The following is a 21,773-nucleotide window of genomic DNA, read 5'->3' as shown; positions in this document are numbered from 1 at the left end:
TGAGCTAAGATAGATTATTTTAATGCCCATTGCTCTATCAGTGTAAGATTTAGGTAAGAATATAAAAAATAGAAACAGTAAAAGTCATTTGGTACTTTTAACTTGCTCTGCCATTCAATATGACCATGGCTAATATTTTGCCTCAATTCCAATTTCCTATTCACTCCACACTTTGATTATCTAAAAGAGCAAAAATCTGTCTGTCTCAGCCTTGAATATACTTAATGATGCAACATTCACAATGATATGGGATAGACACTTTCAAAGTTTTTAATCCTCTGAGCAAAGCAATTGCTTTTGATTTAGGTCCTCAGTGATCAATTCTTTATCCTAATATCCCGGTCCCTACTCTGGAATCCCCAGTCAGCAGAAATAAACTATGTCCTTATCAGACAAACCTGTTTACAAATTCATATGTTTCAATGAAAGCACATCTGATTTTTCTGATTTTCCCAAATACCAGAGAGTATAAGATCTAATTCGTCAGCTTCTCATCACAGGGTAATCCTCAATGTTAAATGGATCCCAAGTCAGATGGCGAAGTATAAATCCAGATACATTGTGTTTTATTGATTGCAGATTTATTAAAAATGTAATTGTACAGTTTATATATTGCTGCCACTTAGCTACTGACCATTCACTCAGTGGCCCATCAGTCAATTTTAGATGTTTTGCTCAATCAACCTATTGCAGATGCTATTTGACACCTCTTGAGCAGGTGGAACTTGAACCTAAGTATTTTGATTCAGAGGTAAGGACATAACCACTACACCACAGGAACCCTAAACAGTCCCTGTTGTGTGTGCTCAAGATACACAACCAGTCAATACCTCCCACATGTTTATCCTTCATGGTAACAATATAATTAACATAGCATTAACACTCTGAAATCATTAACTAAACTAGTAATTGTTGAGTACTTCCACCATTACTGAGTGCATCGTGTGAGTCATCGATGGATAGAGCATGCACAATAAAACGGACAGTTGACCCAGATAACCCACTTAGAGATTATGGAGAGAAATTCTCCGTAAAAATTCCTGAAATTGACACCAAGCCAATTTTTAGTAAAAGTCAACTCTATGTTTCAGAGATGAGGATCATTATTGCGGTGAAATTCCAGGCCTCTAATTTAGTGAAAGCTCCATGTCAACATTAGTTTCTTTATCTTCTTTTTCAAAACATCCATTATGCTAGTTTAGCTTGCTCTTAACTGCACATGTAAAAGTAAATGGCACCAGGTCATATACTCACTTATGGTAATTGCTTGTCATATATAGCAATGATGCTCTCATTTCATTGGACCCTTCATGTCTGCCATTCTTTGTTGATATCATTGTGAGTGAATGAGAGAGAATCTACCTTTCCATCACTGCTCCTCTTTATCTTTGTCTCACCAAACATTACTCAGTGGGGTGGGTTGGCCATTGGTTTCAGCTTTGGAATTGCCAAAGCACATAGAGTTATAGGGTTATAGAGTCATAGAGAAATAAAGCACGGAAACAGACTCTTTTGGTCCGACATGTCCATGCCATTCCAGATATCCCAAAATAATCTAGTCCCATTTGCCAGCATTTAGCTCATGTCCCTCTAAACCGTTCCTATTCATATACCTACCCAGATATCTCTTAAATGTTGCAATTATACCAGCCTCCACCACTTCCTCTGGCAACTCATTCCATCCACTCACCACCCTCTGCGTAAAAACGTTGCCCCTTAGCTCCCTTTTATATCTTTCCTTTCTCACCTGAAACTTATGCTCTCTAGTTCTTAACTCCCCCACCCCAGGGAAAAGACTTTGTCTATTTATCCTATCCATGCCCCTCATGATTTTATAAATCTCGATGAGGTCGCCCCTCAGCTTTCAACGGTCCAGGGAAAACAGCCTCAGCCTATTCAGCCTCTCCCTATAGCTCAAATACTCCAACCCTAGCAACATAGATGGTGTGCAACTTTTGCAACATTACATCTCAGAAATCTGTAATAGTATTCAGTTAAGCCACCAGCAGCATGTTCTAAGCTTTGCTGTTTGTGAAAAGGAGAAATAAAATATGGTCAATAATTACTGATTGTTTTATATTTCATAAGTGAATCAGTTCCATTATCACATTAAAATATGAATCAATCATTAACTAATTAACAATGACAGTGTAGAAACTTTTAGTGTTTTAATGTGAATCATTATAGATTGTTATATTTTAATACCAGAACATTTCACTGTCCATCGGGTAAATGGTTGGTTTACAGACTACACTGCAACAAAAAAGGGGCTAATTAGCAAAAAAAAATTAGATTTCAAAATCAATTATTGCCAATCATGAGATTTATACAATGAACAGTAATTGTTTATGAATAGATGTGCCAACTACTTTTCAAACTAGCAGTTTACAAATCTGGCCATAAGTCATTGAGTCATACTGTACGTAAACAAACCTTTCACTCCAACTAGTCCACACTGAACATAATCCTAAAATGATCTAGTCCCACCTGCCTGTCCTGATCCATATCTGGGAGAAAGTGAGGACTGCAGATGCTGGAGATCAGAGCTGAAAAATGTGTTGCTGGAAAAGCGCAGCAGGTCAGGCAGCATCCAAGGAGCAGGAGAACCGACGTTTCAGGCATAAGCTCTGATCCATATCTGTCCAAACCTTTCTTATTAATGGACTTATCCAAATGTCTTTTAAACATTGTAATTGTACCCGCATCCATGACTTCCTCAGGAAGTTCATTCCACATGCGAACCACCCTCTGTGTAATAATTTGCCCCTCATGTCTTTTGTAAATCTTTCTCCTCTCACCTTAACAATGTGCCCCCTACTTTTGAAATCCCCCATCCTAGGGAAAAGACAACCGCCATTAACCCTATCTATATCCGTCATTATTTATTAACTTCCATGAGGTCACCTCTCAACCTCATACGCTCCTTTCGAACTCAAACCTTGCATACCTGGCAACATCCAGGTAAATCTCTTCTGAACCTTCACCAGCTTAATAATATCCTTCCTATAGCCAGGTAACCAGAACTGGAGACAGTATTTCAGAAGAGGCCTCACCAAAGTCTTGTACAACCTCAACATGTTTTCCCAACTCCTTTACACAAAGGACTGAGGAATGCAGGCTAAGCACCTTTTTAATCACCCTGTTCATATATGGTGCAAACTTCAAAGCATTATGTACCTGAAACCTAGGGCGGAAAGGTCAATAACCAAAGATATAGAGCTAAAAGAATTAGGGAAAAGATTGGGGGAATTTTCTTTTAACCAACAAGTTTTTATGGCCGAGAATGTGCTGCCTGAAAAGGCAGTGCAAGCATATTCAATAGTAACTTTCAAAAGAAACTTGATTATCTACTTAAAAAAGGAAACATTTGCAGAGCTGTGGAGATGTGCAGGAGAATGGGACTGATTTGATGCTTTGCAAAGAGATGACACAGTTATAAGGGGACAAGTGGTCTCCTTCTCTAAGTTTTAAGTTGTGTTGTATTAACTTGCAGGCAATGCATTAAAAGTGCTTTTGTGTGCATTCTACATCAAACTCTCTTGGAATAGTATGTGTTGCCCTGCAGTAAAATGGGATTGCTCCATTTATGATTTCTTGATGTCCTTGTTTTCTTAAAATCCTACTTAAGGATTATCTTCAGGAACTGATTAATAATTGAGATTTTTCTGTCTGTTGCTTAACTTCTTAAAGGCTGTGGGTAAAGATTAAAGAAAAACTGGATATGAGTATTTGGGGCACAAGTCTATTAAGTTAAGCTGTTTTAGTTCCATTAATTTCTCCATTCAGAATATTACTTGGATCACTAAAATATCTTTGTAAAATCCATTCTAAAATATTAGAAATGCTTGTCAGAAGAGCTCTGGTTAAAGACCAGTCAGTCAAAAGGTGGAGTTTTGCTCAGAGTGAGAATATCAGAATATCACCTGCCTTAGTTCTGTCTGCCGCACAGACTAACATCCAGTTCTAATATTCACAGTTAGACTTGTGAATTCATTTTCACAGACAAATTGGCAAAGTCAAACCTAATAACTCGCATTAATATTAGTGGAGGCAGTGATGGAACAAAGTCATATTTTCGCTCTTCAATTCAATTTAAACTGTTAATCTCAACTGATCTAATCTGAAGGATTGAATTTTTCCTCTTAGGATGGAATCTTCATCTTTTTTTTAAATTAGATTAGATCACTTACGGTGTGGAAATAGGCCCTTTGGCTCAACAAGTCCACACCGACCCTCCGAAGAGCAACCCACCCCCCCATACATTTACCCCTTCACCTAACACTACTGGCAATTTAGCATGGCCAATTCACCTAACCTGTACATCTTTGGACAGTGGGAGGAAACAGGAGCAAACCCATACAGACACGGGGAGAATGTGCAAACTCTACACAGACAGTTGCCCAAGGCAGGAATTAAACCTGGGACCCTGATGCTGTGAGGCAGCAGTGCTGACCACTGTGCCACCGTGCCGCCCCTACATCTGCAGAATGCTGGTTTTTGAAAAGCGTGTATTTCATCTGCCTTGAGCCTGATTTTCTCGTGGGTACAGCAGGACTTTCAAAAGCAGGAAACATGGACCTTCAATCAGGGAAGTGATAAACTAGTGGTACCATCACTGGACTGTTAATCCAGAGATCCAGGTAATGTTCTGGGGATCTGGGTTTGAATCCCACCATGGACGAGGAGAAATTTGAACTGAATAAAATTCTGGAATTAGAAGTCTAATAGTGACCGTGAATCCACTGTCGATTGTTGGAAAAACCCATCTGGTTCACTAATGTCCCTTAGTGGAAACTGCCATGTTTACCTAGTCTGGCCTCTGTGTAATAAATGCTGGACTAGCCAGCGATGCCCTCATCTGTGAATGAATAAAAAGGCCAACTAGACCTCCAATCCTCAACAAGCTTCCGCCTTTATTACCCTGACCTAACTCTTACTGTTAATCTCAATTGACTTAATACTCATTACTAATATCCGTTGACATAAATCCCCTTTCAGGCTGAATCTTATAGTGTTTTGAAAAAATGGGAGTCACACCAAGTATTGGTGGAGTGGTACTTGCCATAGAACTTTGCATGTTCTTCTGCGTAACTCACCAAACCAATTGTATGAATTGGTATTTGAGCCTTTGCAATGAGAATCACATTCGATCTCCATCCCACTTTGCCACCTGCCATTCCCGGAGCAAATTGGCCAGAATCCCATGTACCTGTGTCAGTTTTAAAAGCCTGTCATGAACTTGGGCAAGTTCTGTCAGTCCGGAGCTACCTCAGCAGGTTCCTGACATGTGTCTGGGATATAGCAGGCAAGAGGGAATCAGGTCCTCACTTTGTGGGTAGTGTCCTGGAGCCTACCTGGAAGTTCACAGCATCCCTGCCTTGGTTTGGCAGGTTAGGGCAGAAAGATTCAAGGTGTGCTTACTGCTATTTGACTCCTCACTTTTTATAAGAGAGGATCCTGAAACTGACAGCGCCCCCACTGGCAGGTATTAGAGACTGCCCTTGAATTGCTTGGATCTCTTGAGCAAAGACTATCCCTCTTGACTTGACTGAGGCCTGCCAAGTGGCAAGCTTTCTGGTTTTGTGTCTGCATTAAATGACAAGGCAAGACAGAGCTAGGTATCTCAGATTGAAGGGACAAAACACAAAAAAGGCAAGGCAAGGTAGGAATGTTGTGAGCATTCAGATCGGCTCTAAGTTAGTGAGAACTATGTGAACAGCCTGGAGACACAGCCCCTGGTCCAGTCCATGTGAAGCATGTGTGTCATAGAGCGCAACATGCCCTCGCAGCAGCATTACAATGATAGTTGCTGGTACAACCCAAGGTGCATCATTAAAGTGCATAAGCAACCAATAAGTAGATCTCAGTTGTGCCATAAGGATGCGAGGTATGAGTAGCCAGTTAACATGCATCATGTCTAAAATGTTAGCGCTCAGTGCCCAATATGCTGTGCTTTTAGAGCAAGTGGTGAATTGAACCCACTTTGGTTTCTCTATTGAGTTTTTCTAATATCTGGTTTGCATGGTGAATTTGGTAAGATCACAACCAGTCTTTGCCTAATAGCAAGATTTTTAACAAGCAATAATGAACATCAATCGGGAATTCATCGCTGCCCAGCAAGAACCTCGCCATAATGATTGTAAAAAGTGAGAATGTGATGCGATGATCTTAATGTTCCTCGCCAATCATCTTGCCCACATAACTCAAAACCAGATAAGATTCTGCCGTACTAATCTCAACTGAATTAGCTTTCACTCATAATTCCAAAATGTACACCATTAGAAATTCCCGAAAATCAGTAAGAGTTATTCTCCAAGTCCTCTGAGTAATAAGTAAAAACATATTCATCAAATATTGAATTTACCTCGCAGAAATAGCATTCCCTTTTCCAGAATCTGACAAGGTAGTATCCAGTAAGCTTCACAAATTCAGACCTGAGCCCTAGGTGCATGAATTGAATAAAGAGTACGGTGCAGCAGATTCTGGTGCAATGATTACATTTATTGTATTAATTAATCAATAAATCAAGGTCCTTCTACTATCTAATGCATTAAAAAGTTATGGGTTCTGCTGGATTATTAATAAATCCAAAAAGACACAAAAAGAAAATACTTCTTCCAGTACTAGTACTTGGGCCATTTCTGAATGCTCATGTTCAATATTTCTTAATTACAAACTACTTTCATCACTATGCATAGGGACAAGGACTGACCTGATTTCCAAACCCACAGTGACATAAATTGGGCTAGTTCAGGTTAATTCAACAAATATGGGACATGCCAGTCCCAGTTCTAAGTGTTCCTCAAATTAAATAATGAATATTAGCGGCTGTATACTGGAACAGGATAACCCACTCTGCACATTTGACAAAAAAATACTGCAGATGGAAAAGCCATTTGGCCTACGAAGTCTGTGCTGAGAAAGCTCTTAGAACGCTCTTAACTAGACCTACATATCCTACTACTCACTCTCCATAACATTGCTTCTTTTTTTGCCCTTTCAATTATATATCAAATCTCCTTTGTAAGTAGTTATTGAATTTGCTCCCAGTGTCCTTTCAGGCTGTGCATTCCAGAACATAATAGCTGAGTGGCTCAGAATTTTTTTTCTCACCCCCAGCTTTTTTGGCATTTATTTCAAATCTACATCCTTTGGTTACTGACCCTCCTAGCGGTGTAAACAATTTCTTCTTTATTAACAGTATCAAATCCCCTCATAAAATCCCATCACTTTTCTAATCTCGTGTTGTTTCCTTTTTCTCCCCCACAGTAATTTCATGACCTGATGTTGCTGATTTTTTTTTGTATTTAAGACAATATTGCTTAACCTTCAAGGTTGGTAGATGTGTATGATACATAAATTTCAGTTGGGCATATTTTCACTCAATCCTCAGTTGTACCACAGAGCATTAAAAAAAAACTCTTTAAATAACACACGTCGAATAACGTTTCCAAGTAACTATGGTATTCATACAGTTTAAGGAATGTCAGATATATTTTGCTGCTATGCAACACTGAATGCAACTCCATATTATTTCTGTTCAGATTATCAGTTGAATCATTTTCATTTCTGTTGTGTGACATATTTTTCCCAGCCCACAAACAGAATTCAGTCCAAGTGATTTGTGCCAGTGTTTATCCTCCACTCTCCTCTTAATTTAACTTGATCAGTGCATCCTTGTATTTCTGTCTCCCTCACATTTTTATCTAGCTTCCCTGGAGCATCTATATTATCTGCCTCAATTATTCTTTGTAATAGCGAGTTCCATATTCTGAGATCTCTGTGGATAAAGGAATGTTTACTGATATTCCTTAATATACTTGAAAACCCCTCTATTATCTTGATGGGAGATTAACACAGTCCAATTAGTTTAACCAAACTATCATTAACACTAATATACCACACAGCAAAATCTTACGACCAGCTTTTGTTGCTTTTCACATTCAGATCTTCTACTTCAGATGTTCATTCCATCTGTGTGCCTGTCCCTGGTTATAAAATAATCATTATGTGAAAAGACTAGTAGTCACGCATAAAAAAAATTAGATGAGCACTGTAGATTCATTTGTGCAGACTAGAACTACATAGAATCTCCAGCAAAAGAAAAACAGTTTATTCAGCATATATCAAGCTGGTATCTATGTTTCACATGACATTCCTTTTACTCCTCTTTATGCAGCCCTGTATGCATAAACCTCTCTTCCTCTTCCATGCTTATATTGATCTTTTCCATCAATCCATGTACGTAATGTGCATCACCCATTTCAGTGAGTTCCACATTCTCATCACTCTCTGCATAGACATGTTTGCCTTGAGTTCTCTTTCAGATTTATATTGGTGACTATATATGGCCACTAGTTGTGTACCCCTGCACAAGTTGGAACACCTTCCCCATCAAATAAATTGATAAGACAAAGATCTTTAATTAGGTCACACTTCAGCCTTCTCTTTTTCTAGAAAATGGGATCCCAGTCTGTTCAGCTTTTCATGATAAATCTAATTTCTGATAACGTTGTTGTGAATTTTTTGGGTTTTTTTTCCTGTGCCTTTTTACGCTCATTTTAAGGAATGGAAATCAAAAATATGCACAGTACTCGCGATAATTCTACCAAAGATTAATACATGTTTGACATAACTTTTTCAGATTTTCAGTTGTATTGCTGATACTAGCCCTTTGTTTAATATTTGTTATTACGTTATTAACCTGTATTGCCATGTTCGGTGACATTTGAATTGGCTCCTATAAATTCCCCATAACAATGGGATATTATATTCACCTTCATTCACCATCTATTGAATAAGAATAAGCTAATTAAAAAAGTACAGAGATGGTGATTTTTAAAATATATTTCCTCTTAAAGGCTTCTTTCTCAAGAGTGGTATTTAGTTCCCCTTGAATTTGCTATTTGGCTTTAGATTTCAATACTGATAAAAAATATTGTTGCCCGTCTCTGTGAGACAACAGTATATACAAAGACAAAGATACAGAGGAGACACTTAGAGTTCTACAAAACTCAATTTATTTACTAAGTACTTAAAAATGAATAATACATATTTTTAACTATTAGAGATATCTCAATCATTATCTTTCATGACCTTGGGTTCTTCACTACACCTCCTGTGGTACCTCCTCCAGTGTTATTCTCTGGAGTTCTGCTGAAAATATCAGGGGTTTACCAGGCTGCTTTATACACAGGTCTCTGTGCTAAGTGTGTGCCTTATTTGGAATTATCTGTGCATGCGACCAATTCTGAATGTTTTGCCCTTATTTGGTAGAGAAAGCAGTCACTGATTTTCTGAACTCTTAGACCTGAATAATCAGCATAACTCCACTCACGTTACAGCCCATTGTAAAGTGTCTTATCAGTTCATGTCTCCTTAGCCTTATCCAACACTATGTGTGTATTTTCTGTGCAAATTATGTAAATTTAAGCGAGGCAGGAAATCGTGCTTGAAGTTCATGGTTAGGACTGTTCCAAAAACAAGGTCACAGGAGAAGCTACCTGCAGAACGATCACTTTCAAAAGACTACAGGAAATGGAGATTTTAAGGAGATGATCTCCTCCTTCCTATTAAGAAGCACCCTGAAATATGCAGCCCAGAATTCACTTGTGCGGACATGAAGAATTTCAGAATATGCTGATAGCTTTTAGATGGAGTATGGAGAGAGAACAAACCTTGGTATATTCCTCTCTGTCAGTGTAGACTATTTCTATGTCATGAGTTCTGTGTAAAATGTAATTGTTGCTGCTTGAAATAACATAGCAATATGACAGTTTTTGACATTATCCATTAGATGTCATCTAATATGCTGGTTTTATTCCTATTAAAGAAATAATAATTTTGATCATATTTTATGGATTTGGCTGAAAAATGGAATGCACCAAGAAGTTTAGATCAAATTTATTTCCTTGAACTTCCTGTTATTAATTGGATAATTTTCTGGTTTATGCCTAAGTCCTCAATAACTCAAGTTGATGTAAAGTTATACCTACACAAATGGGAAACAAAACTTCCCAAGGTAGTGTTTATCATATTGTGTTATTCTCTTGAGTATCGGCTCAATGGATCTACAAAAGCTACAAAATTACCTCACATTTATTCTCCATACGAGCCTGAAATTACTTTGACAAATTCCAGCGTCAGTCCAACTAAGCTTCTATTGCCATTAACACTCATTCTAGCAGCAAACCAGTGAAAATTAACTCAATTTTTGATTGTCTAGTCATCCAATCAGAACTTTGAAACTAATATGTTTTCTAAAGAAATGGCTGCATTAAACCTTCACCCAATTGCAATCCCCATTAACAGTACAGAGGCTTGCTGTACATCATTAGACTCAGAAACAGATTACTTTACCAACTCTGCATGGGGCAGTCGATAAATTACCACTGGCTGGCTCTGAAAAATGTACAAACCTTTCAGAAAATACATAACAGGATCATTGTTATTTTGTCCCCTTTTTAAATTGTTATTTCAAAGATTAATCTCAAGAATTTATTCAAAATCATGACTTGACAGTACCTCATTTATTTTTAATCCTTTTATGGAGTAATTGGATGATTTATAACAGTTGTGTAAATTGGCAGTGCATACTGCATCATTAGTTATATTTTCTTTCACTTTTTCACAGCATATCAAATTTGGCACTTCTCAAAAGAATAATTTCATCACAAAGATGATCAGAGTAAAAGATCTCTGTGAAAGAATGTCAGGTTGAAAATTCCCGAATATATTATGTATATTCAATAGTTTAATCACAGGGTTTTTTGACATTGTCCACAGAATGAAAAGTCTGACATCCACATAACAACTTTGCAAACTCAGTATCCCAAAGCACTTTACAGTCAATAAGGTACTAATGATATACATGCAATGTTATGACACAAAGAGATTGTAGGGAGATGGTAGCCCAATAGTAATTTTGCTGACCGGAAATTTCTTGAGGCCCAGGTTAATGGTTGAGTGTACACAGGTGCCTAAAATGCATGTATACATAGTTTGGTTCGCGTAAGAGATGCCTTTAGTTTGTTTGGATAGAGTCAAACTTCAATATTTGTTTAGTTCTTTCAATTAGTACTCGAGAGAACTGAACTGCATTTGTGACTATGTATGTATATATATATAATATATATACACTTCTTATGTATAAAGCACATTTTGAAATTAAAAAATGAGTTTAAATTCCACTTTGATAGTGAAATTTAAAGTCAATTAATTAATCTGGAGTTGATAACTAGTCTTACAAATGGTGAATATTGCTCTGAACTTGTTCTGTATCAGGTTTTCTCGTGTCCTTATCTAGTTTGGCCTACACTGACCTTCAACCCATTCGTAACTGCCTTTTGAATGAATTAATGAGCTACTCAGGCAATTAGAAATGGGCAACGAATTCTGTCCTTGCCAGTAACTTATACATCCCATGAAAGAATATTAAAAGATTAAAAGCAAAAGTGGAAATTGCTGGGATAACTCAGCAGATCTGGCAGCATCTGGGGAAAGAAAATAAAGTTAACTTTTTGGGTCTCGTGAACTTTCTTCAGAACTGGATAAAAGATGAAATATAGAGGAAATTCTGCGCACAATTATCAAAAAATGTATATTTGCATTTGAATACATTAGTTTTATTTTTTCAAAAAGTGGCAGAGGCTGTAGAAGGTTCTATATCATTCTTTCTATTTCAAATAAAGTATCAAATTTCAGAAATAAACAACATTTAATAGTAATTCAGTGATAGTTCAACTGTCAGAAAAAAATATATTATACCATTAAAAAGCAGGGAAAACAATTATTTATTATCTTTTACAGGTTGGCAACCTGCAACCAATGGGATCTGTGCTGGGACTGCAGATTTTTAAAATATATATTAATGACTTGAAGGAAACAAATGTATTGGAGTCAAATTTGTAAATGATGCAAAGATAGGTAGAAAGTTCAGTAGCAAGAGGGATACAAACGATTTACAGAGATATGTTGTTAGATTGAATAACTGAGCAAAACGTTGGCTATTGGAGTATAATGTGGGAAAATGTGAAGTTGTTCATTTAGATGGCAATAATGAAAGAACAGTGTATTAGTTAAATGGAGAAAAGCTTTGGAAAACTGCAACATAAAGGGATTTAGAGTTACGTGAGCATTGAACACAGAAAGTTAACACACAGATGCAACAGGGAATCAGGAAGTTTGATTGAATGTTAGCCCTCCTGCAACTGTGCAAGTTGCTGGTGAGACCACAGCTGGAATACTGTGAGCAACGCTGATCCCCTTTGTCAGAAAAGATGTTTTTGCATTGGAGGCAGTTCAGAAAAGGTTCACGACTGTTATCCCCAGAATGGAGGGAATGTCTTATGAGCAAAGGCTGAACAGATAGAAACTCTACTCACTGGAGTTGGGAGAATGAAAAGTAATCTCATTGAAACATGAGGATTCTTAAGGGTTTGACAGGGTATATACTGAGAGAATGTTTCCCCTCATGAAGACTCTGGGACCAGAGAGTATAGTCTCAGAAGAAAGGTACATCAATCTCATCCTCAGATGAAGTGGACAATTCCTTTTTCAGAGGATTTTGTGACTTTGAAATTCTTGGAGGGCAGAGTCCTTTATGTTTAAGGCTTGATGGATAGATTCTTGATCAGTCAGGATTCAAGGGTTATGGAGAAAGAGCCGAAAACGGATATGAGGAATGTCAGATCAGCCACAATTCTATTGAATGGTAGAGCAGGCTTGAGGGGCCAAAAGGCCTGCGCTTCAGAGAAACGATTAACTTGTTGAGTATAGTGTAATGCAGCCAGTAGCTTGGGATGGTCAAAGTGAACTCTTATTTTAAAATTCTTCCTTGGTCTTACGTTTTCCTTATCTCTCAAACCTTATTTTGCATTATGATTCTATGCTCCTCTAGCTCTGTCCTTTAGCCCATTTCTGATTTTCACCACTGATGGCTAAATTGTCAACTGTTTAACTAATCTCTGAAATACCCTTTCTGAACCCCTCTCCACCTCTCCTCCTCTCTCACCTTGTTGAATGCACCCATTAAAATCTATTAATTTGACCAAGCTGTTCATCAACTACAAATCAAAACCAATGGAGGAGCAGAGGGATAAATATGTCATAGAGTCATTGAGATGTACAGCAAGGAAACAGGCCCTTTAATTCAACTCGTCCATGCCGACCCAATATCCCAAATGAATCTACTCCCATTTGCCAGTATTTGGAGCACATTACTCTAAACCCTTTGTATTCATTTACCCATCCAGATGCTTATAAATGTTGCAATTGCATCAGTCTCCCTATTAAGCCTTTCCCCTCTCACTTTAAACCTTTACCATCTAGTTTTGGATTCCACCACGCCAGGGAAAAACCTTGTCTATTCACCCTATCCATGCCCCTCATGATTTTATAAACCTCTATAAGGTCACCCCTCATCCTCCAATGCTGTATGGAATATAGCCCCAGCCTATTCAACCTGTCCCTACAGATCAAACCGTCCAACCATGGCAACATCCTTGCAAATATACTCTGAATCCTTTCAAGTTTCACTACATCCTTCCCATAGCAAGGAGACCAGAATTGCATGCAATATTCCAAAAATAATCTAACCAATATCCTGTACAGCAGCAACATGGCCTCCCAACTCCTGTACTTAATGCACTGACCAATAACAGCAAGCATACCAAACACCAAATGTGTATAACCCATTGAAGGTGAGAGGACAGATTGAGAGAATATTCAATAAAGCATAACATACCTTGTACTTAATCAATATAAAAGCATGGAAATTATGATTACCTTTATAAAACATTGGTTCAGCCTCAATTGGAACATTGCATGTAATTCTGGACATCAGACTTTATGAAGGATATGAAGGCATGAGAGACTTATAGAACCAAATCACCAGAATGGCTCAAGCAAAGAGGAACTATTTTTACATTGATTGATTGCAGAAGTGAAGGCCATTTCCCTCGAGCAGCAGATTGACAGGACTTTTGATATAATCAAGAAGGATCTGGAAAGATTATACAGAGAGAAACTGTTCCCAAGGATAAAAGGATGGAAAATAAAAGGGCATATATTTATGGTAATTGGCAAAAGGAGCATAGGTGACTTGAGTAAAAACCTTTCCACGTCATAAGTGATAGGGATCTGGAATGCACTGAAATTGCATTAGAGGCAGTTTCATTAATGGCATTCAAAAATGTATTGGATTATTATTTTAAGAGCATTAACTTGCAGAGCCACGGACAAGTAGCACTAGGTAAATTGCTCCTTCAGAGAGCCAGCATGGACCTGACAGGCTAAATGGCCTTTGCACTGTTCATGTCCTACAATTCTATTTGCCATAATATTTCCCTATGTTGTTTGACATCATTGATTCTTGGTATGAATCACTTAGTGAAGTGCTTTGTGATGTTACACTAAACTCAAAGTGCTTGTGTGCCAGTTGTAGCTCAGTTGGTTGCACTTCTGCCCTGTGTTGCAAAGTTCTTGGTTCAATTCCCATACCAGAATATTTGATTGCAAAAAAAATCAAGTCTGATGCTCCAGCGAAGAACTGAAGCAGTGCTGCAGAGACAGTGGTGGTGCCTTCTGAATGAGATTTTTAACCTTGGCCTGATTGGGTGGATATGAGTGATCCCTAGTCAAATCCTAGCCAAAATGTATCACTCAATCACAAATACAGATTTCTTGACTATTATTACATTGCTGTTGATGTGAATTTTCTGTGTCTGAATGGCAGTTCTACATTGTAATAGTGACTGTATTTGAAAAGCTCTTCATTGGCTGTAAGGTACTATTAGAGGTATGGTGGTCTTTATAAGGGCACTATAAATGCAAATGTTTCTTTCTGTGTAAATGCAAGACTTTTTTTATATTTTAACACTCCATTTTTCACACTGAAGCTTCTTTTAAAACTGTAACAGCACTTTGTAAAAAGGCTTCCTCTCATGTTAAGTGACACATCTAAATCTTATATAATTTGTTTGCAGGAGTACACTTATTCTACCTTAGACTTTCCCATACTAACCAGAGAATGTTTTATGCTAAAGAAAAGCTGAAACGCAACAACAAACCCATCATAGGCCAACAGGGAAGAAAGACAGAGTAAAGCTTTGGATTGAGCTTATTCAAAGAGCGATATAATTTGTACTGTTTGACTCACAAGTGTCCAAAAAGTAAAAGAAAATGATCATTCCTTGGTCAATGAAATTTTCACATTGATGCCAAATGAATCATGTAACAAATCAATCAGGTATTATAGCAATTGAGGCACAGAAGCTAGTATAGAGAAGCACTGAGAGCTTATAGAACCAAAAGCAGTTACAGAAATATGAAGGGGCCATGGAGGCATTTCATAATCAAGAGGATCATAAAATTGAAGAGTTGCTAAACTGGGAACCAACATATATCAGCGATTGGTTGATTGGGACCTGGTGCAAGTTAGGGAAAGAGCACTGGGATTTTGAATGAGTTTTGATTGAAGGTGGAACATTGGTGATCATTGAGGAGAAAGTGAGGTCTGCGGATGCTGGAGATCAGAGCTGAAAATGTGTTGCTGGAAAAGCGCAGCAGGTCAGGCAGCATCCAGGGAACAGGAGAATTGACGTTTCGGGCATAAGCCCTTCTGAAGAAGGGCTTATGCCCGAAACGTCGATTCTCCTGTTCCCTGGATGCTGCCTGACCTGCTGCGCTTTTCCAGCAACACATTTTCAGCTCAACATTGGTGATCAGCCAGGGGAGTAGTGCAATAGTTAAGTCTACAGGTAACAAAGGAATGGAAGAGAGTTCCAGCAAAATATAAGCTGAGGCAGCAGAAGAATTGGGCAATGTTCCCGATATGGAAGTAAGGTCAAACTGACAAAAGCTGTCTTGTTGATGGACCATCTATCAAATAGCCTTTCAGTAATGACAATCCAAACTTGCTCTAATAATGTTCTAACTAGGCTTTACATCTTCACTGAATACATCAAGTTACTTATGTTTTGGGAACTTGAGACTGCTTCTGTTACTGTATATTACTAGGTTTTGTTACTTCCCCAAGCCCGCAGCCTCTGAAGAAACATTCCCTTTATGCTACATGGCTGCATGGGCACATTGCTGTTCTGAGGTTTTGCAGCATTGACCTCCTGTTCCAGTAGTCACTGCCATGAATGAATCTCATAGGTCTGCACAGAAGACAAAAGAACTAGTGGAAATGCTGCTCCTAAGTTAGAGCAATATCTAAACATTTTAAGGGGTTTGGAGGATAGAAATTTGGAAGATGTTTCTTCTGTCTCGGAAATCTCAAACTAGATCCCTTCATCAAAATTAGGAGCCAGCTATTTATGAATAAGAGAAGTTTCTTCCACTCAAACAGTTTTGAATTTTTGGAAGTCTCTACTCTGGAGAGAGTGAATAAATCACTATATTCAAGATGAAAGTCAAGACATTTTTGGATCCAAACAAAATCAAGAGAATAGGATTAGTCCATGAATATGGAGGTTAGGTCATGAGCATGTTGATTGTGAAATAGGTTTGAAGGATTAAGTCTTGCTGTTTGGAATGGACTATTCTTGCTAGTACTTGTTATGTTCTTAGCAAGTTTCACACTTTTTTTAAAAATGGGAAGGCATAGTTGACCAATGCTATAAGCTTGTAAGTATGTGTAAGTGTACAGGAGTGTACACATCCAAAAGACTAATCCTCTAGAAATGCTCTGAAAATAACCTCCCCTGAAACTCTGAATTAACCCTCTTCAGAGTGCTATTTTGCTAAGGTACATTGTCATAGGTGTCCAATGGGCCTTGAATTGCTTTGAGGCAAAGTACTCAATAATGGATGAGAATCCTGAAGAAATATTTCATGTCAGGTGACACCCTTGGAAGCAAATAGAGCAATTGGTTCTTGTCAGGGCTATACATGAAAGGAAGCCAAACTGTGGGCTACAACATGCAATTAGAACAAAGCCAATGCCATCCTGATGAGGCGGGGCATTAATGAAGAAACCAGGAGATACAAAGAAAAATGTTTTTCACCCAGAGGGTGGTGGGAATCTGGAGTGCACTGCCTCAGAATGTAGTCAAGACACGAAACCTCAAAAGTTTTAAAAATGCTCACTTGAATGAGCACTTGAACTATCATAACATTCAAGTCTATGGACCAAATGCTGAAAAGTGGGACCACTGCAGATTTGGAGCAGGCTTTTTTTTGGCAATGCAAGCTCAATAAGTTGAAGAGCCTCTTCTGTACAGTGTGAGTCTACGATAACTAAATTGTATCCCCATAAAGGTCTTTAATCCTTATTTGTATTTCATCTTTGCATGCATTCAGTTAGGAATTTCATCATTATTGCTTAGTCTTACCCTATCACAGGTAAAATTCCCACATGATTAGCAAGGTGACAAGCATAATACTGCTGCCATTGCACCCAATTTTACATCCTGACCTACCATCCCTCTTCCCCAGTTTAAGATCTCCATGATACACTGGTATAGAACTGTAAGTGTGGAGACAATACTATTCAGTTAATAGCCTGAGGCAGTTTCTGGGCTTGTATATATTCTGTGTCTTTTTCAACATGTACAGAAAATTGAGATCAATTTACTATGTAGAGAGATATACACAGTGTTCCAGGGACATGCTATTTTCTGCCTTATGAATGAGTGCAGAGACTTATGTATTATGTGTTGGATCATTGGTAATCTTAGTTAATACTGGACACATCAAGACATACCTGGTCAAATAAATAAAAGATACCCTTTCCTGGTCATGTTCAGCCATTAGCTCAATGAATTATGGAGCATAGGTCTCCATTTCTCTTTCTTAACATTGTTATATTTCTCGATTTGCACATCTAGATGTCACCATTTGGAATATCAGAATTTTGACAGAAACTCTAAATTCTGTGACTGTCAATTTGCTGCTAATGTGTGGTGTTGGATAAACACAGCAGGCCAGGCAGCATCCGAGGATCAGGAGAATCGACGTTTCGGGCATAAGCCCTTCTTCCTGATTTCTTCAGGAAGAAGGGCTTATGCCCGAAACGTCGATTCTCCTGATCCTCGGATGCTGCCTGGCCTGCTGTGTTTTTCCAGCACCACACTTTTCAACTCTGGTCTCCAGCATCTGCAGTCCTCACTTTCTCCTAATTTTCTGCTAATTACTGGCTTCTCTAAAAGTGTGACAATTTAAGGGAATTTGTATTGTATAACAGACTTAAATAGGCTGAAAGTGCTTAAAGTTATTTCACTTAGATTACTGCACATAGCAGCCTGATGAAACTTTTATGCCATCATTTTGGAATTGTTAAGTCCCAGTTTTAGTTTCAGGTCCCACTGCAATAAAATACTGGGGCACCAAATCCCTAAACTTTTCAAGCCTTTTTGCCAACATGAACAAGCTGCTGAAAGGAAAGCTGTTTATTCCTGTACTGCTTGATCCCATTTACCGGATGTTGTGTCGTCTCGTGCATTCACAGATGCCAAAATGTCACAACCAGGTATTTCATTTGGACCCAGAGCCATAATATAGGGAGGAGGAAGCAATTGGAGGAATGTTATCATGGTGAAATATAAATTGAAAACAAGCTTTTAAATTGTACCTGTAAAGGCGCTGACCATCCATATTATCTCTGATCCATAGGGAACAAATGGGACAAATTTACTGGTAGGTTGAAGATGCCCTCCAATTTGAACTAAAACTTTTTTAGTCATTTCTGGAGCATGTACATAATAATGTGCATGATTAGTAATAAATGTGCATTGCATACCCTCATTTGAAACTTCTATTAAAAATGTGTCCATTTAAGCTACATTTATTTTTTGACACATAATAATTATTCTTCACAGCTTCCCAACTAAAGACTAAATCATATGCGCAAGCTAGATAACAAAAACATTTTTGGTTGTGATAAAGGTTTTGTCAGACATCATGTTGCAACTTATAATTCCACACAATACATCAGACTGGTAACTACAACTTCCTCTTCAAAATCTGAGAACTCTCTGTTCAATCAAATTTGAAGAACTTTCCTTTTGAATGCCTGAAACTGCTTTGTTGAAGACGTTTCAATGAGAATGAAATTGTTCTATACAATGTAAGACCTGCTCCTGCCTTTACAAATCAATTCACATTTTGATAATCCTTTCAAATATGCCTCGTGATAATTTCCCTGAGAACATTTCATTTTGGTTTCCAAGCTTTTCTATCTGAGCTTTTACTTGATTTCTTGAAATTCGCTATTAAGTAACTAGGTGAGTACCTTGCACTGTAGCAATCATTGTTAAAATATTCATATTTCTTTTTGACCTATAACTGACTGATTGCATTTTCCTCCTATCTATCTAAATGAGGTGAAGGATTGACAGTGACCAGCAAGCACAAATGTTTGAGTTTCCACGCAGAAAAAGAAAACCTACAATGTCAAAACTGAAGGGGACAAAAAATAAAATGAAAATGATTGAATAATTAGCTTCCTGCGGGAGATATGAGTGTTTATTATCCCCACAATGAGCATGATGGCTGGAGCCTTGGGATCAGTCCGCTTTGAAAGTCAAATTAGTTTCTTTAATGGAGTGTGTAATCCATATCTCATAGCCAGATTGTTACTGCTCCTGTAATTGCTCATTTCAGTTTTCTCAAGTGTTTTCTCCAGAAAATCCTTAGGCAAAATGCAAACAATGAGATGCTATCTGCCCGCGATTTATTATGACTGATGTTTTGTGTTACTATTGTCACACGTATCAATATACAATGAAAAGTATGGTTTTGCGTGCTAACTGGACACATCATACCTTACACAAGTACATCAGGGTAATAGAACAGAATACAGAATATAGTGTTACAGCTACAGAGAAGGTGCAGAGGAAGATCAAACCTTATATATAACATGTGGGGAAGAGACTGTTCTTGAATCTGTTGGTATGTGTTTTCAAACTTTTATATCTTCTGCCGAATGGAAGAGACTACGACCAGGGTGGTAGAATTTATTGATTATGTTGGCTGCTTTCCCGAAGCAGCAGGAAGTGTAGATGGTGTCAATGAAAGGAAGGTTGGTTTTATGATAGACTGGGCTGCTTTCACAACTCTCTCTAATTTCCTGTGGTCCTGAGTAGAGCAGTTGCCATATCAAGCTGTGGTGCATCTGTTTAGGAAGCTTTCTATGGTGCATCTGTAAAAATTGGCAAGAGTTATTTTGGACATGCTGAATTTCCTTAGCTTCCTGAGGAAGTAGAGGCTTTAGTATGCATTATTGAAAGTCACATCAACATGGCTGGATAAGGACGGATCATTGGTAATATTTACTCCCGTGTCCTTTATGAATGTAATACTATACTGTTGGAGTCACCCTCTTTCAAATGAAACGCTACATCAAGACCCTGACAGCTTTCAAATCCCATGGCACCATTTCTTGAAAGAAGATTGGGATCTCTCCCGTACTTGTCCATCACCTTAAGTCATTAAACAAATTATCTGGAAATTATTATGGAGCTGTTTTGGAATCTGGGGGGGCACTAATTAGCTGCTACATTTCTAACATTGCAAAACTTCAGAGGTATTTTTCTTCATGTGATATGAGTATTATTGGTCAGCTCAACATTTGTTATCCCTCAATAACTGTTCTTAAGAATATGGTGGTGGGTTGCTTTCTTGAACCACTGCAATCATTGAGCTGTAGCCCTTTTCACAATGCTTTTAGAAAAGGAATTCCAGAACTTTGGAAGGGAATTTGTAGGTTATGATATTCCTCTATATTTGCTGCCCTTCCCAATCTGGGTGGTAATGATTTGATGGGGCCTTCATTGGATCCTTGGTGTATTGCTGTAAATGTTGTACATTGCTGCACTATGCATTAGTCATAGTAAGAGTGAATATTTAAGGTACTGAATGTAGTGCCAATCACATGGGCCTCCTTGACCTGTTTGGTATTGAGTTGGGTTTAGGGCTGATGGAGCTACAAACATGCAAGCAACTGCAGAGTATTCCCTCACAATCCTGACTTCTGTCTTACAGATGGTAGACTTTTTTGAGTTAATATGCTTTGGGATATCCTGAAGTAGTGAAATATTCTAAGTATAAATGCAAGTTTTTTTTTTCCTTTAGCCTTTGGGATCTCTGCAGCAATTCTGCCATTCTTTGTATGCCTGATTTTAACCCTCTATCATTCAGAATACTATACCTTCACCCATCTCCTCTGCAGTTCCTGTATATCCTTCCATATCTCTACATTTCTTTTCTTCTCTACATTACTTATAAAGTCACACCTTTTTTATATGTTCTAACATTTCGTTATTTGCCTCAGTGTCAAATATATCTGACAGTTGCCTCTGTGAAACATATTGGGGTGTTATGCTTTATTCAAGGTCCAATATATGTGCAAACTGTTACTTTTTAAATATGTAGATGCCAGAAGTAAACAAGTTTGAACAAATTATTTTGGATGAAGTTGACACTGATTAAACTTCAAAACTGTTAAATTACTTGCCTTGTTATTCAGATTGGTGGTTTCCTTTTATAAGGTACCTGACAGCATTACATCACACAAATATACTTTAGTCCAGCAACAAGGCTAAATTCACAGGGAGTCAAATGTTTTGGAACCAAGCAAGCTTGGCATTTTAACAGAAATTTTTGAGGTGTTTAATGACTTCTACTTTTTCAGAAGGGTAATGTAAGTCAGTGATAAATATTTCTTGAAAAGTAGTGTTTATTAGTGCTGAGTGAGTGATTGCACCCCTTGTAGATTTTTAAGAAGCTTTTTATCACAGACAGCTTAAGCTAGCGTTGGGTGAACTCAGTGA

This window comes from Chiloscyllium plagiosum, unplaced genomic scaffold (assembly GCF_037043375.1).
Source record: "Chiloscyllium plagiosum isolate Xiang-an unplaced genomic scaffold, Cpla_swu_hap1 HiC_scaffold_6, whole genome shotgun sequence".
NCBI lineage: Eukaryota > Metazoa > Chordata > Chondrichthyes > Orectolobiformes > Hemiscylliidae > Chiloscyllium > Chiloscyllium plagiosum.
This window is presented reverse-complemented; position numbering follows the sequence as displayed.